The sequence below is a fragment of the Grammomys surdaster genome, unplaced genomic scaffold (genome assembly GCF_004785775.1).
Source record: "Grammomys surdaster isolate TR1022 unplaced genomic scaffold, NIH_TR_1.0 220, whole genome shotgun sequence".
NCBI classification, from domain to species: Eukaryota; Metazoa; Chordata; class Mammalia; order Rodentia; family Muridae; genus Grammomys; species Grammomys surdaster.
Window position 1 is genome coordinate 9,622,071 of NW_021604665.1, and position 14,222 is coordinate 9,636,292.

A 14,222-nucleotide genomic window follows, 5' to 3' on the forward strand; every position below is an offset into this window, starting at 1 on the left:
AGAGACCGAAAGAGAAAAGGGGACCATGCAGGGCAGAGGGGAGCTAGCTGGGGGCAGGCTACATGATGGTGAGCAAGCTGAGTATTGAACTCTGGGCAGTAACATGGTGAGTTATAGTCCCAGCCCTGAAGGATGGCTGGACGTCATCAAGTCTCTCAATTTTACTAAGTTGTCATTCCTGTGTTATATTAGCTGAACCAGTAACTACTCCGAAGAGGAATCAACCCTCCACTCTATGTGGCTACCTCCCCGATATTGATTTTTGTGTGTGGGTGTGCAGTGATTCATGGGATAGCCCCTCCCTTATCTGCCCACTCTGGATCTTTCAAGGAACCTATGATTTGCCCTAGTTTAGCGGCAACCTAGCTTGGATTTCATCACATTTGTAGACGATATCTTGGGATTTGGGGGATAAGGGTAGGGCGGGGATTTGTGGTTAAAAATCACCAAATACATGGTGAAATAAAGAAGGCAAGGAGCGAGGTGACTTTGTAAACCAGGAGTGGACAGCAGCTGCCAGGGATTCAGTTCAGTGCTGGAAGGCTTATCCAACATGCTGGGGGCCCCGGGTTTGATCTTCAGAACTGCATGTAGGATGGCTATAAAATAAAAATGGTGGACCCCTTGGTCTCCAGTGGCTCCAGTTTTGTTTTTTGGTAGAAACTTAGATGCAGTAGAGATTTTCTGCTAAATGCAGTGGGCGTATGGGGTAAGAAGCTGATTTCTACTCATTAGTAGCTTTTAATCAGACAAGTGCTTGGTTCATGTTGAAGGGTGATGAGGTTTGTGAGAAGCCTGTATGTGTGTGTGCCTGTGCGCGCGCACAGGTGCGTGTGTGTGTGTGTGCATGCATGTGCCTGTGTATACATGCATGTATGTGTGTGTTCATGCATAAGTGTGTGTGTGTGCATGTAGAAGTTAGGGAACAACCAGGAGTATTGCTCCTTGGTGATCTTTTGCCTTGAATTTTTGGGCAGGGTCTTTTCTTGGTGCTCATCAGGTAGACTAGACTGGCAGGCTAGGCAGCCCCCGAGGAGCTGTCTACCTCTGGCTTGTCGGTCTGGAATTACAGATTTGTGCTTCTGGTGCTGGCTTTTTAATGAGGATTCTGGAAGTCAAACTTGTGCTTGCAAGGCAAGCATTTCCTGGATTGAGCCTTGTCTCCTCTCCAGTCCTGAGAAACAGGGAGGCCTTTCATGCAAATTGATGAATTGACCTCCTTGGACCCAGGGATTTGGAGCCATAGTATCCTTGGTTTATGCCCCCTGGGATTGTTCTCTTGGGCCCTCACACTTTCAGGCAATGCAGTAAAGGGGCTCTCATCCAATCCATCGGGTGATAAAATGTTAGGCTTTATTTATATTGGCAGTCATGTTTTGACACAGTGATGGTTTGAAAGAGAAATGTCCCTCAAGGCTCACATAGTTGAATACTTGAACACTAGGTTTTATTTAGGGAAGTCCTAGGAGGCGAAGCCTTGCTGGAGTAAAATGTGCTACTGGGGGCTTTGAGAGTTTGTAACCTCACCCCATTTCCAACCAATCCTCGCTCTCCACCTTCTGTGTGCAGCTGGTGATAGGAGCTCTTAGTTTCTTGCTCTGGCCTCCTGCTGCCACACTGACACCCCTATTATGGACTCTGTGAACCAAAATAAACTCTTTCTCCTGTTAAGATGCTTTTGGTCATCATGTTTTTATCACAGCAACAGAAAACTAACACCCCTCCCTACATACACACCACACAAACACATCACACATAACACACACACACACACACACACACACACACACACACACACTCTCTATTGGTATATAGTTGGTAATCCAATGTAATTATTTTACTGTTGCCAATACAAATGTGTTCTATCCTCACTACAGGTTATTTTATCCAAAATGTTGGGAGCAGAAATGTTTCAGACTTTAGATATTTTTTTTATATTTTATATTTTTTATATATTTTATTATTTATATATATTTATTTATTTTATATTTTATTTTTATATTTATTTTGTATTTTATATATTTTATATTATATATATTTATGTTATATATATATTATATATATTTTTATATAATATATTTTTTATTTTTTGTATTTATATTTTTTATATTTTTTCCTGTTGAACACCTCTAATCCCCAAATTGGGAGTCTAAAGATATTTAGGCATGATCTGATGTTCCATTAGTTTGATCTTTATACCATTTTTGGACCTCAAATATTAGGATTATATTTATAGTATATCAGCCTCCTCTGTTTATAGAGCACTTATGATGAGCTGATGCTGCATACTGCTCGGTCATTAGGGAGGGGAGATACTTCAGAGGGATTTGGAGGTGTGCCTTGTTGGAATACGCGTGGCCTTGTTGGAGCAAGTGTGTCACTGGGGGTGGACTTTTCAGTTTCAAATGCCTGTGTCTCACTTTTCCTGCTGCCTTTGGATCTGTATGTAGGACTCTAGTTAGCTGTACGTCTGCCTGCATGCTAGCATCTTCCCCACCATGAAGATAATGGACTAAATTTCTGAAAGTGTAAGCAAGCCTCAGTTAAATGCTTTTCTTTATAAGAGTTGCTGTGGTCATGGTGTCTCCTCACAGCAAGAGAACACTGGCTGTGCCTATTGTTTTATTCATACTATCTATGAGCAAACAGTTTTACAGAGTTTAAGATTCCCCCGAACACCCACACTCCAGTGTCATTCCCTTCCCCACATCCTGCCTTTCTGTGTTTATAACCCCTGTGTGAATGAATTACGATTTGAGAAAAAATAAATTATAAAAACAGAAAACAGAAAACAAAGATAGGTTTGCAGCCCCATAGGAGGAACAACAATATCAACCAGCTAGAACCCCCAGAGCTCCCAGAGACTAAACTACCAACCGAAGAGTACACATGGAGGGACCCATGGCTCCAGCTGCATATGTAGCAGAGGATGGTCTTGTCAGGCATCAGTGGGAGGAGAGGCCCTTGGTCCTGTGAAGGCTCGCTGCCCCAGTGAAGGGGAATTCGAGGGTGGGGAGGTGGGTGGGTGGGAGAACACCCTCCTAGAAGCAGGGACAGGGAGGATGGGATAGGACATTTTCGGAGGGGAAACCAGGAAAAGGAATAACATTTGAAATGTAAATAAATATCTCATAAGAAAATTAAAAAAAAAAACTTTGTAAATGGTAGAAATTATCATACCAGAAACTTTGTAACAAACACTTTAACATTAATAAAAAACAAACACTTTAACATTAATAAAAACTTGCAATTATTTATAATGAAAAAAAAAAGAATCTTGCTTAGGTTGCACAAGGAGACAGTGCAGAGGCGAGGTGGGCTTTTTTTCTCTCGGTGTTTTGTGTCACACTACTGCTTCTTTACTATCCCTTGTCTTATACTCTGTTCTGCAACTTGGCAGAAAAGGTGCCTCTAAGCCCGGGTGCTGCCATTTCTCCTTCATTCCTTCTGCTTTCTGGATGATGGAAAAGCCAGTTTCCCCCTCCAGGAAGATGCCATTTTCCAGGGAACTGATGATGGCCCTGAGCCCCATTAGTTGACTGATGCTGTGGATTTCAGGGCAGCTGTTTAATGGGTTGTGAAGCCAGTTCACTGCTGGGTCACCCTATCCCAGCTGATCCTGAGCGAGGCATTTACAGATGGGCACAGGTTCATCCCACAGCAGGTGTGCTCTGTGGCACACACTTTCCAGGGGCACCTTGGTGAATCAGATGTGTTGATTAGCAGATTCCCTCCCCCCTGCCCACTCCGATTCTTACTCCAACTGGCTGCTGCTTGTAAGTAATGAATAAGTAGCTGTGCAGAGAGCTCTGTGATGGTGAGCCAGGACTAGACTGGGAAGTAGGGTACTCAACAGTCTTAACTCTGCTCTCATTGACAAGAGTATTAACAAACCCCAATCTCTGGGGATGGAGCATTCTACCACATTCCATGGAATGAAAAGCATCTGAGTTCATTTTATTTATTCCTTGTGCTGGGATATACCAAAGCAGCTCAGAGTTTCAGCATGGACAGTCAGATGCTAATGCATATATTTTGGGAACAGTTAAGTGCAGGAATCTGTAATTTGTTCGTATGAACACTATGCCTAGAAACACATATCAGTGTTGTTCTAGATCATTCTATTGTTTATAGCCCCTGCAGACCCTCATGTTAGACAGCAGTTTTAATAAGGCAAAATTGCTAAGTGAAGAAGGTCACTTGAGACAAATTCAGTTTGTAGCTGTTGTCTTGGGAAAGTCATAAATTATTTGCTCTTTCAATCTGGAAGGTACCCTATTAGAATCAAAAGTAATACCCCTTTCATGACTTAGAGAATGCAGGATCTGGACTCCAGAGCCAAAGTAGGGGCTCAGTTAATTCTTTCTGTGACCTCCACCTTCCTCATCTCTAGAGTGGAGAAAGCAATGGCTGTTTTTGAAGGTTATCTTGAAGATGCAGTGCTGCAGAACTCATGAAGAGTCAGAAGGGGCTGACACACAAGAATCTGAGGAAAACTGAATTTACTGTACTATGTACGACGAGCAATTTCTGGTGTGTGCAAGAATCCCAAACTGGATTTAATAGAATTCAATCTATTTTATCACTCAGAAGCCCAAGCTTCTGTGTTTCTTGAATCTGGTAATATTTAATAACGAGCCCGTGTTCACATTTTAGCTGTGCCAGACATTAGTTGTGCTGGTTCACATTGAATTATTTCTCAGTTCCTCTATGGCTTTCTTGTATAAGGTAGGCTAATGGTTACAGTTCAGAGTCTAGGACTATAGGTTTTCAATCAAGTCTGCTCTTAAACTTTAGCCCATCCTTCCCACGGTTGTGTGACCTAGGAGGAGTATGTTTGTTGCCCTGCCCTAACCTTGTAGCGTCTGCATGCTCTAGAAGAATGTTCATCCTGCCTCACTCTTACTTATCTTGAGGGTCCCATGCCTCTAGACTGGAAGTTTGTCTTCAGTTGAGGTATCAAAAACTGCTTGAGTCTAGACTGGGTGCCTGAGCCTTCAGCAGACAACCCCTAACTTCATCACAATTCCATTCTCATGCTAAATGGGCCATTCCCAGTGTCACTGCAGCTCACAATTGTTCTCATGACTACCATTAAAGAGCCAAAAAGGTAGCAAAAAGAGGTGGTATTAAGATTCCTAGCAAATCTCTAGTCAACTCCGGAAAAGACACAGAGATTCTTCCACTTTGTAAGCCCGTCTCTCATCTTAGGGCTTATCACTGAAGCCTCCCAACTCTTTTCATCAGGTCAAGCAGTGAATCTGTGAGTCTATCACTTCTTCTGTACTTGCCCAAGAATAAGCATCTCTGTTTCTATGAAATCAGCATTCAGTCTTATTGCTCCCACAATGCCAAGAGGGCAGAGAGGGTCAAGGTACGGTATTTGGCACCCTAGTTCAAACATGGTCTGATGAGTTATGTTCCTCATTGGAGAGCTACTTTTTGTGACTGTGAAAGCTCTTATCAACAGCAAAGAGAGATTTGGTTTCTAGTACCTGCTGTAAGGCAAGGATATTTACCACAAAGGCATAAACCTGATGCCAAAACCTGTGGAAGGTCGGCTGAGGGGAAAAGACATTGGTTTTGGGAGGTTGAAAGTCTCCTTTCTTTCAAGACCAGCTGCTTTATTTCCAGGTCTTGGTGCGTGTGCGTGTGCGTGTGTGTGGTGTTTCTTCTAGAAAGCTGAGCAATGTCTCTGTTATGAACCCAGGGCTCCTAACTGGACCTTTGGAGCCAATGGCTCTGGAACAACCTTCCTAAAACTTCTCTGACATGTGGATCTTGGCTTAATGTAAAGACATTATATATAATATTACCATGATAATTTACACACCTCAAAATCCTGTCTTAATGGTGGTATTTTATTTTGTGCAAAAAACTTCCTTGTCCTTGGCTAAGATTTCTCAGACTATTCCTTCTCTGTACTCTAGATTTTAGTTTCTAGGGCTTTTATCTTCACCTATTTCTTTGTGAGGAGGGCAGCCAAGTATCCTGGAATAGGTATTTGCTATGGGGTAAGAGCCCATGGCAGATACTCAAGATGATATAATCTTTGGATATCTGGCCAGGTTCTCATCAGGCCTAGAAGTGTCCTCTGTTTTAATGAAATTATTTTGTATTTATTTGTGATTGGGTTCTGTGTTTGTGGTCACTGTGAAGACATTAATCTGATGGCAGCAGAAGTAGATACTATGAAGAATTTATTTTGCTAACTCTTGTTTGTGATCACCAGACAAGCCCCATAGAAAATGATTCCTGAAAATAGAATTGGGTAAGATTTTAGACTCAGAGAAATAAATTACTCTAGAACTGCTGGAAGCACCATTTACAAAACAACTTGCAACTGCTTCATTCTTGAAGAGAATTTCTCCTGAGCATGTCTTTAGGCTCACAGATATCTTATAATTTTTGTTTTGATTTTACTTTTGGATTCTATATATGTAAGTTTTTATTCTTGTTTGGCTGGCATGCCTGAGCTAAAACATTTTTTATGAGCAACTTTAAGATAATTCTTCAACTGTAGTTGCAATGAGCACATGAGAAGTATCAGGTCTTATCTGTTTACCTTTCTTTCTTGTGTTTTCTGTGTTCACTTAAAAAGATGGAGAACTTCCGATAGCCCTAATGGTGTTTCTACAAGCTAAACTTGAGGCCTTGGGCAATAAAAGAAAAAGAAAAAGAAAAAGAAAAAAACCCTCCATATTTCTTATGGGTCCTGTGTAAAATTGAAGCAACGAGAGACATTTTAAGATCTATTAAAAGCTCTTTGTAAAAGTGGCAAGGACCTGCAATAAATCTTAAGAGGAAAAGAAAGGTCAGAATGTGGAAGAGAACTCCCCTGTTGGACGGACCTACAGAGTGTTGTTTGACTAGGTCACTGAAGGGCTATAACTGATTAGAAAGGAGTTAGCCTAGGATTTAGCCACCAGCTCTTGAAAGCTTGACTCCCTGACCCTTCCTGAAAGGGTTTCATCTTGTGAAGGTGTCTCCTTTTCTGCGGATTGGCTCTTTGGACAGGGGAAGGATCCAGATCAACTTATGTCTGCATTGGGGCCTCACCTCTTGGCATCTTTGCTTTTACTGGACCTTCACTTAGGTCCTGCTCAGCCATCATCAGGTTAAGTAAATATTCTACCCTGTTTCAGTTCAAAGTCACAGTTTTGAAAATTCAGCTTCAGGATTAAGGGCTGTCTGGGCCTGTGGAGGAAGTAGTCAGGCAAACAATCTAACTTGAAAAACCAGAAAGCTGTACTGTGATGGATAGTCCTGGTTGTCAACTTGACTACATCTGGAATAACCTACAATCTAAAAATGTAGGGCACATCCATGATTCAGATTTTTGGGGCATAGTGGCCATGAAAAGCTTAAGGCCCAGGCAAGGTGGTACACAACCTTTATCTCAGAGTACAGAGGCAAGCAGATCTCTGAGTTAAAGGCCAGCCTGGGACAGAGCAAGTTCCAAGTAAAGAAAAGCTTAGCTGCAGGCATGGTGATACATACCTTCAATCTGGACCATACCTTCTATTGGAGGCCTACCTAAGGACAATGGAAAAAGGAAGGATTCTTTCTTCTCTATCTGCTTGCACTTACTTGCCAGCACATATTGGAATCTACTTCTCCAGGATTCCTTCTTGTACAGAAGACCAGCTGAAATACCTCGCCTCATGGGACTGAGCAACTACTAGAGTCTTGAGCTTCCCACTCACAGCTGCTCATTGTTGGGTTAGTTGGACTGCAGCCTGCAAGTCATTCCAATAATTTCCCTTAATATATAGAGACATTCCATAAGTCCTGTGACTCTAGAGAACCCTGACTAATACAGATACTCTAAATGAAAGCTATAAATTCTTTCTTTTTTTTTTGGTCTATTCTTTATGTTATATGTGTATGCCTGTGGGTATGTTATGCCTACCTGTGTTCTTATGCTTCCAAATTATCATGGGACCAAATAAATGAGTATCTGTTAAAAATCATGAAACAAAATAGTTTTCAAGTTTTCTATGGCTGGGGAAAATGTTAAGTAAAGATTTGTTTATTGTTGGTTTAGTAAAAATAGTTATGTCACCTGGTCAGTATACACACGTATAGAATGTAGGCAAACCCCACTTCTCCTGCCATAAAAACATGGTCAAGTGATGGCTAGCTAGCTCCTTAGTGCATCAAAACTTCCATAAGTAATTCAGACAGTTGTTATGAATGGTCAAGTTCAGTAAATGTAAAAAGAATAGTTATTGTAAGTGAATTTCGCAACTCAAAAATTATTTCATTATTTTATGTGTATTTTGCATATATACATATACATATATATGTCTGTGCACTACACATGTGCAATGCCCTCAGAGGTTATGGGGGCATCAGATTTTCTTCAATTTGAGATCATCTGCAGTTATGGATAGTTGTGAGCCACCATGTGGGTACTAGGAATCGAACTCGGGTCCTTTGGAAAAGCAGACAATACTCTTAACCACTGAGCCATCATTCCAGCCCTGAATTTCCCACAACTTAAAGAAAATCCTTTTCAGTAACTTAAAATCTTATCTTATATTATGACTATTTCATATCATATTATGTTAAGTTAGATGAAGTTCAGTATTATACATTAGATGTAGGTCAATTTACTCAGTAGAAAGTTAAAATATTGCAGAAACTCACAACTGGTCAAATTCCAGGCAATAAGAATATATCAAGTGCTTGGCCACAAATGTACTTCTAGATCATAGTTCACCACTGCCCCAAAACTCAGGGATTATTGTGGAGGAGGGATAGAAAATATTGTTAGAGCCAAAGATCAGAAAGGACTGGAAAGAGTATCTATTGGGCATGGCAGGATGCTATTCCTGAATTCACAGCAGGTGTGGTTGTCTTCATGAGACCTGTGCAAGATCAAGCCAGAGAACATTCTAGCATGAAGGATTAGGACTTTATAAGGCCTGACTCCTACCCATGGCACCACAGTTGAGGGGTCTTTGGAAAGGTAGAGTCAGTTTTCTTTAAGACTATGGTTATGGGTATCTGTGTTAACCATGGTCTATGGGTGACCCAATACTTCTGAAAGATTTATTTATTTGTTTTATGTAAGTACACTGTCACTGTCTTCAGACACACCAGAAGAGGGCATCGGATCCCATTACAGATGGTTGTGAGCCACCATGTGGTTGCTGGGAAATGAACTCAGGACCTCTGGAAGAGCAGTCAGGGCTCTTAACCACTGAGCCATCTCTCCAGCCCCCAGACCCAATACTTCTGAATAAGTGAGCAGCACACAATGGATTTGGTGGACTATTTATATTGGGATTGGATGGGGGGTAGGCCTGGAAGGACTTGAGGGGGCAGTGGAGGGTGAATATAATCAAAATATGTTATGTGCCTTAAGAAGAATAAAATATATGCAGAAATAAAAATATATGAGTAAAAAATTGCATCAGTTATTAATAAGTTTAAAGTCTATGTATTTTGACGTGATATTAAACATATTTGGATCCATTTGCAAACTTAAAATTATGAAAGGAAAAGCACATAATTCTAAAACATGAGTAATTTGCACACTTATTAAAGATTGATAACAATATCAGAATATCACTAATTCTGTATGCAAAGTTAAATGAAGCATTTTATGAGGAAACTCACAAGATATGAGGGGCAAGTTATAGTTAACAAAATATGGGAGAGACAGTAGGTTAGACTAAGGGTTTGGATAAGTTGTGACAAGTTTGAGAAAATAGTAAGAGTTTAGACAGTAACGAATCTGCCTGGAAGCAGGAGCTGAGCTGTGTATGGCATTATTTCATGTCAGCATGTCCATTATCCAGAGAAAATTACACATGTTAAAATTAGAACTATTCCTTCTACTTCAAGGCTGGTGGAACTAGTCTTCTGGCTATCTAAGGACCAAATGCAGGGACCAAAGCCAATGAAGAGAGGTGGGTAAAAGAACAGTCAATATTTTGGCCATGACCCTACAAGACCAGCCAAACACAGGGCAAGGTGGGACTCTATAAAGGAGCCTTGGGACGCCAATTAGTTTACTGATTTTTTGATTAGATGAGTCATGAGGAATTCAGAGACTATAAGTCAACTAGTGCACATCTGCACATTTGCAAAGGTTCCCCGGAGAAAAGCATGTCTCCATTGATCCCAAAAGGAGTTGTGTGGTCAAGGAGACTCTGACCCATTGCAAGAGGTGACACAGCTGGTCTAGGAACATAAGACTAAAGACCAAGACAAGGCCAAGAGGCTCATCATACTTCCCTAAAAGTAGCCCTGGAGGAAACTTGGATGAACTAAAATGAATCTTAATTTGTGTATTCAAGTATTTTGTCTCAGCAACAGAAAGTAGAACACACTAGCTCCTGATTGGTTTTTCAGTTGTTATCTGTCTCAGGATTTCATGGTGGGTTATCCAAACTCTGGGCTTTGTGATAGAAGCTGCAGCATGAGTCCTGTGGTTTTTAATCACTCAAAAGTCACATAGGAACACAAACATCTTTATTTGGCATCTTTACTTGTTTGTTTTTGCCAGGTTGTGTTTTTTGTTATTGTTGTTTTTTTTTGTTTTGTTTTATTTTTAGTTTTTCTAAGCTATGGCCCAGGATTTGTAATGATTCTTTCTACTCTAAGATTAAATGAAACTGTGATGGACACACAACGCTGTCTGTAGTTTTTATATAAACACAAGTAGAATCATAGAAGGAAGAGGGAGCCTTTAGGCTTTTAGAAAAATTAACCTGTCTTGATGATTAAACTCCAGCCATCTCAGGCCTGAATACTTACAACATGTTAAAGAGGAACTACCAGGCATTACCTGCCTTTGTCCCTTAGAGACTCCTAATGGCTCCCCAACTCCTTCTGCTCATTGGGCCTGTCTGGTCTCATTTCTAAGTGAAAGGCTAGAGGCCAAAAAGGTACAAATGATAATCACTCCAGGGCTATGAACAGCCAGACCTGTAACCAGGCCATAGCCAACCCTGTGCAAGATTAGTAAGGGACAAGGTTTTCCTCAGTAATGGTTCTGTTAATGACGCTCAAATTCAAGTTTAAAATAGTGATCAACATGTGTCAGGAACAAGGGGAGGGATAAGAGGGGAGCTTGTTTTCTGCCCTAAGCCTCTGCTGACTGACCACAAGACTTTGCTAAGCTCTACCCTACCCTAAACCTAATCGTCTCAAAGAACAAGATGCCTACTGGCCAACAGCTCATTTTCAGGCTGGGCAAAAGAAGTTGGATCCAAGATGGCTGCCAGAGTGTATACCCAACAACCTCTAAACAAACGTCACCATATTACCTCCTGGAAGCCGAATGACACCTCCAGGGTGTTGACAACTGCCACAGTGATGACTGGAAAGATCATGAGAAAGTGAAGAGAGTTGTCTCCATATCCCTGGGAAATCTCCACTCATTCCAGGAACGTCATGAATAGCTTCCTTCTTATTTCTTATGTCTGTAACTTTCCGATCCCCAGTATGTTGAGATATCAATTTCCTTGTCTCTATTTTTCTGTTTTTAGTCAAGAATATAAACTCTCCTTGTTGCTTTGTCAGCCCTGGGCATTGCTACTGGGTCCAAGAGGGAAAATGGACATGGCTTGGGATTGCAGACTGGCAACACTGTCCCTCTTTGTTTCTGTTTCCCAACATTGAAGTCAGGATTGAATGCTTTGGAGGCACTGGCCTCTAACTGTGCTCAGTATGCAGTAAGTATTTGAGTAGGTAAAACATAGATATACATTCATTTTTCAGGGAAATACAAAAAAATTGAAATTTTAATTCCGCCATGTACAGTATATTTTACCATGTGTTTCATAATGACAATTTTCTTTAAGTATTTCATGGTTTTTGACCATATTCTTTCTCCGTTATCTTCTCTGGTCCTCCCTTCCTCCCCCTCTTTGTCTCATTAGTTCCTGTCCTTTATCCAAATGATTCCTCCTTGATTTTCACATATATGTAACACACACGCACACACAAACACACATACATATGTGTATATATGGTATAAGATACTTGGCAATCCTTTAAACAATATTTTCCATATTATTAGTATTTGGAAGCACCCTCTTTATCTCTATTAGTGGTGCTAAATTTTATTATGCAATGAGATGTATTTTTCATTGCCTATGTGTGTATAAACCATATCTTATCTTTTTTCTCTGATAAGTACTTTTTTTGGCAAATCATTTAAAAAGTAAATTTCTAGAATACTTCTTTTGGCCATTTCCTTTCTTTTGTTACAGTCTTACCTACAGAGAGTAAGTCCAATGATAGGACCTCTTTTAAGCTCCATGGATGTATATATAGGTGTATGTAAGTATATATGGATCTATCTGTCTGTCTGTCTGTCTGTCTGTCTGTCTATCTATCTACCTAACTATGCTTATATGTCTATCTGTCTTTGAATGCTTTTAGACCTAGCATTAAAGTATTTTTCTTAGCAGCCAGTCATGACATGGCCATCTCCTCAGTGCTTCTTCATCCCCAAGTGTTCACTGGATTGTGTTCTCATTTCTAGACTGGGGACAGAACTTTGTATAATGAGAGAAGCACTGTATATCAGCATTGTCCATCATGGTAGCAGCTGGTCACAGCCACTCTTAAGGTTAGGGAATGTAGCTAGTAACACATGGGAGAGAACTGGAAACTTTATTTAGGTTTAAATAGCGCCCTGTGGTTAATTACTGCTCTACTGGATGATTCGGTGCCAAACTCCATAAGCCCAGAAGAGTGGCTAGTTGGTTTCCCTAGAGTTTCTATATGGCTCCCCGAGGCTCTCTGCTGCAGGCAGGGAGATGAAGCAAGGAAACTTAGAAGGGTAATATTGGGAAAGAACCCTCTTTTCATTTTCTGTGTCATTTAGCTGTGTTCCTAAAAGGCCACCAGAGAGTGGAGGAAATATCTTCCAGGAGAGGAGATTTCTGTTGTATAGTAATTTTCCTTTCTCCATTGTCCACATTGTTATCTTGGTATTTTTAGACCAGGATGACCCAGGAGTCTTGAAGAATCACCTCTGTTGCTTTTCTGTCTAGTTTGAATATTGGTCAGCAATAGGGGTCAAGGATGGTTTTCTATACCCTTTTGCCCTTCAACCATGGGAGACAGTCCAAGCTCGAGGTACAGGGTCTTATTTTCACACCTCCCCCAGGCCAACATTGTGTTCCATCACTTTTTGTGCTGAGTGTACAACAGGCAACCCTGTAGAATCCACTGCAGGTCTAAGCTCAGCTCCTCTGTGATAGACAGTCAGCTCCTCTGCAAAGCGTGACTCCATCTGCTCAACCCTGGCCACTGGGACCCGAATCAAACAAGGCCAAACCGCTCAAGGAAACAGCTGCCAAATGGCCCTTGGCAGCTGCAGAACTGCCCAGTGGCCTACTCCTGACCACATCAGAAGAGAAATTAATGTCACACTGTATCATCCAGTTACTTAATTCTTGGCAAGCCCAGGCTACAGATAATCTCATTTGTAAATAGATTGAATCAATTCCAACCCCCTGAAAGAATGAGGGAGTAAGAAATGAGAAGGAGTTTAATCTACTTTTAGCCTTGTGTAACCTGTTCATGTTGGGAGAGTCAACCTGCTTGGCCCCTGCGGTCTGTTTATAATTGCTTTTAATTTAAGAAAATCATTACTTGTATTCTGTAGATCGAAAAGATCAGGAATTTACATGTGTAAACAATCCCATCCCGTTTCCCTCTGAAACACGTGTTTTTCTGAAGGAGCTGGACTGGTGGGAACCGGCCCTCTTACGGCTCAGTTTTGTGCCTGCTAAGTGTCCGTCACTGCATTTTATGCATTTACATGGATTATTCTGTCTAATCCTTTTAACATGCTCCTGGAAGCAGAGACATTTTAAATCCCATTTGCTGATGAAAATGTTTAAAGGTAGTGAGGGTGGTGGTGGCTTCCTGAATGCTACCCACTGGTTAGGTGACGAAGCTCAGGTGTAATTCGAGCAGACAGACTCAGGAGTCCATATTTCTACCATGATTCAGACATAGATTGGTGAACCCAGGAGCTTGATTTTCCATTGCTGGAACTGTGCTGTGCGCTGGGGTAGACGATTGCATTCTCCACTGGATTCACTGATACGTATAGGTTTCTTAGAATGTTTGTGAAGGGGTTCTGTTGATGCTTGTTCATGAAGCCTTCAATCCCCACATTATTTAACTTTATATCCCACATTAATGTTGAAAATGTACACAGAAGCAAATAGAAAACTGCCAATACC